The sequence below is a fragment of the Phoxinus phoxinus genome, assembly GCF_949152265.1.
Source record: "Phoxinus phoxinus genome assembly, chromosome: 13".
NCBI classification, from domain to species: domain Eukaryota; kingdom Metazoa; phylum Chordata; class Actinopteri; order Cypriniformes; family Leuciscidae; genus Phoxinus; species Phoxinus phoxinus.
The window spans coordinates 31,358,457-31,362,693 of NC_136888.1; the positions used below are offsets into that span (position 1 = coordinate 31,358,457).

At 38.2% G+C, this 4,237-nt stretch overlaps 1 long non-coding RNA gene across 1 annotated transcript; it reads left to right on the forward strand.

The window, feature by feature from the left end:
* The first annotated feature begins 2,466 nt into the window (after window positions 1-2,466).
* LOC307009713 lies at window positions 2,467-3,934 on the forward strand. The gene is made up of 3 exons (XR_013800099.1): window positions 2,467-2,767; window positions 2,855-3,392; window positions 3,468-3,934. It is a non-coding gene; the product is annotated as an uncharacterized lncRNA (long non-coding RNA).
* The last annotated feature ends 303 nt before the right edge of the window (window positions 3,935-4,237 follow it).

The window sequence follows — 4,237 nt, forward strand, 5'->3', positions numbered from 1 at the left end:
ACTATGGAAGTCAATGGGACCAGTTAACTGTTTGGTTACTGACATTTTTCAAAATATCTTCCTTTGTGTTCAGCAGAAGAAAGAAATTCATACAGGTTTGAAACAACTTGAGGGTGATTATATGATGACAGAATTTTCATTTTAAAGTGAACTATCCCTTTAAACCAGACGCCAATTTGCGCTGCTCTTAGTAGATTGTGTTGGTCATCATGGAAATGATCCAGCTGTGTGCCATCTGCGCTTTAATAGGATTTCGTTCTCATTTTTGCCCTGTTTAGTAAATCTGGCCCTTACAGTCTTTTCCAAAAATAACTGTCTATAGGCAAAATCTGTCAAACCATTTAAAGTGTCAAACTTTCCTTTTCAATTGGTTTATTTTACTGTTAGAAAACAGGGTTGGACTATATTTTACAGTATATGCACTTACGTGTACTTACAGTGTACTTACACTCTAAAAAATGCTGGGTTGTTTCAACCCAATTTTGGGTAAAATATGGACAAATCCAGCCGTTGGGTTAAATTTTTACATTACATTTTTAACCCAACATTTGGGTTCGTCCATATTTTACCCAAAATTGGGTTGAAACAACCCAGCATTTTTTAGAGTGTACTTACCCACAAAAGTAATCAGTAATATAAGGTAACTGCATGGGTTAAGTTTAGGTTTAGGGGAATGTTCAGGGTTAGTACCTAGTTATTATTACCCAGTAAGTTTCATAACTACAATAAGTATGCTCATGCGAAACAGGACTGTAAAATAAAGTGCTACCGAAAATAGACTGTCCTATATGTCAACTGTTGTTATAACAGTAAATTATGCATAATTACATGCATCTAACCCTAAACTAAACCCTAAGTACATGTTACTTAATATTACTCGGTTCTTAAATGTACAGTTACACTGAGGACACCTTAAAATAAAGTGTGCTATCAAAACCGTTTTTATGATAGCATATTTTGCACACTAGAGGGCAGAAACTGTTTTCTCAACGATAAAAGTTATGATAACTTCCTTCCTGACATGAAAAAAAAGTTGAAGGATGGGTTGGTTTGTGCTACTGTATCTCATCATTTGTCTTCAGGTTCAACATGATTAGATATCTGATCAACACTGCTATATTGTTGCTCTTTTTTACAGGTAATGCAATGTATTTTAAACAGTCTTTATTCTGGATCAGGAGTTACAGTAGAGCTACCGTTACATCAGATGTATTGATCATTAATGAACAGTATTGTTACTGTAAACACTTCTTTCTCTTACCAGGCTTCTCCGTGAACTCTACTATCACACAGACCCCTTCTGCCCTACTCTCCAAAACCAACACAGAATCAGCGAGTCTTCACTGTTCTCACAGCAGTTCAAGCCTTAATGTCATCCTGTGGTACAAGCAGCCTCGTAATGGAGAAATGCAGCTCATGGGGTATCTATACAGAACAAATGACAACACAGAAGCAGCTTTCAAGGAGAAAATCCAGCTATCGGGGAATGGTGCGAGTAACAGCAATTTGACTCTGAAAAGCCTTTCCGCAGATGACAGTGCAATCTATTACTGTGCTGCGAGAGAACACAGTGCTGTGGGTTTCCTGAACTTCTGCACAAAAACCTTATCATGAATCTCCTATACATTACATCACAGTGTCACTCCTTTATGTACAGAGGGTAGGGTACAACAGGGCTAAAAGCGCACCGGGGTAAAAGGCGCATTGGACTTTATTCTCTTTTAAACCACTAGATGGCACAAACATTCGGCTCAGCACTTTTGATGCACGTGGAAATTAGCCTGATCCTGATTGCCGACAGTTGATTCTGCGCTAATTGGATCGAATAATCAGTGTCTTTCAAAATGTAGATTTATGTTGCAAATGAGAATCGATCAAATTATAGTCTATATTTTGAGAAAACGATCTTACTGTTTTTCAGTTTTGTTCAAGGTAATTAAAGCAACAGTTCTTCAATATCATAAACATATGTAAAAGTATGGTATTTGGGGTAAAAGGCACAATAATGAACATGATAATGAACAGCCAGTTGACTTTTCCATTTGTTAACATGACATGGTTAGATTCAGATGGTAAATAAATATCACATATTAAGTTGGGTGTCCACCTTAATAATGAAACCATCAAATTTAAATATATGATAATATCATATAGTAAAATATTTATTTGTTATACTGTAATTAAATCATTATGGGATCATATTCAATGCTTTCAGAATCTTTACTTTTTTAAATAATTTTGTTTCTGTATTTTTAAAATTAACATATTCTAATGATAGTATATTGAACAAATAGGAATTATTTTATTTATCAAAATAAATATTTATCATAATAAATGTTCAATTATAATAATAAAAAAAACTGCAATCATACACAAAAAAAAAAAGCAGTGAAAAGTGTGAAAAGCACATTATTCTTAGGGTGCACCTTTAGCCCAGTTGTACCCTTATAGTGAACAACATTTATTTTTAACATGTCAAATGTAAAAGGTTACAGGGCCGGGCCTATAGTTGTTATATACTGCAGTGAATAATTCTCAATGCACATTTTTTGACAACCATTTCTGTATAGTCACATCCTCTGGGTCTCAAGGTCCATGTATCCACCAGGGGGCAGCAGATGTAAAAACACACAGATGTGAACCGCATACACAGGCTCCACCCACGTATCCATTAAACCAGGCTTGCTCACTCATGAGTTCACATTTAAACCAGAATTCAACATGAGTGAATTTCCAGTCAAATGTTTCTTTCTTCAGTGTTGCATTGGTGAGGCGTGTGATATTACATGTGAACACTTATCTACAGCGTCACTGCGGTTTAACCTGTCTAACTGTCTCTCTACTGGCCTTACAGGGCTGTCTCTGGCTTTAAAAGTCACACAGACACCTATCGACCTTTTCTTAGTCATTGGAGACACCATGAACATCACCTGCAGTCACAATGACAAAAGCTATGACAAAATCTTCTGGTACCGGCAGCCAGACAAGCAAAGTCTCGAGTTCCTTGGCCTCCTTTCCTTCAAACAATCCTTGGCTGACAGCGAGGGTGTCACGATAACCGGAGATGCAGAGAGAGAGGCGAATCTGCTGGTGTCGTCTGTGAAAGCGGAGCACAGCGCGGTGTATCTCTGTGCAGTGAGTGATACACAGTGCTTCAAGTTTATACGAGACCGCGCTCAAAAACCCCTCCCCCATCACATGACATGTGCACCTGGACTGACAGCGCAGTCAGATGAGGTGAACAACAGTCTCAGCCTCGAGATACGAGATACTCTTGTGACTGCGTATATTTAGAGAGGCGCTGTGATTGTATTCTTCTGTTGCTTGCTTGAATGTTATCAGCATGATCAAAGCACTCATGTTAACCATAATCACTCTTTTCTGGTCAACAGGTAAGCATTCCCAGTGCAATGCAGTCTGCGTTAAATAATGTACATGCACTGAATGCTGTCCTCACCCTATTGTAGTGTGTGTGGTGTGTTCTCCTGTCATTCAGCAGTCTCCCAGACATCTTCTACAGACGGTGGAGGAGAAAGAGGCAAATCTTTCTTGTCATCACGGAGACGCCAGCTACACATACCTGTACTGGTATCAGCAGAGAAGCAATGGTGGATCTTTAGAACTGATTGGAATGCTCAGATTTGAAGATCCTTCTCCAGAGGATAAATTCAAATCCAGATTTACATTATCAGGACATGCTACAAAAGATGCATTCCTGCTCATCTCCAGCATGTCTGCTGAGGACAGCGCAGTGTATTTCTGTGCAGCTAGTGCGCACAGCCGTACAATTGGTTATAATCGCTGGCAAAAAACTGACTTTGCACCTGTTTGCATCTTCATGCCAGAACTGGTATAAGAACTTTTACAAGTAGAGGGCACTAATGAAAATGTTTAATGGAGAACAGCAGCATAATGCTTGTGCATTGCTCTCGACATACGATGAGCGGTTTTGGTCAATGGGATCGAGGTTCAAGACCAACCTGGGACATGTTCCAGTCCAGTTCCTCTTTCCTCTCGTACTTACCTGGCATCAAATGAAGGCAAATAGGCAATAAACTAAGAAAGAAAGAATGCTGGTCATTTTTTTATCCATTTTCATCACTGTTCAAAAACCATATTATAATTTATGGCGTGTCTATCAAGTGCAAATCATCTGTGAGAGACTTTGATTTTAAATAAAAATTAAGAAAATATTTGAAAAATGGAAATAAAGCACCTAAGGGATATTTAAAGGGAC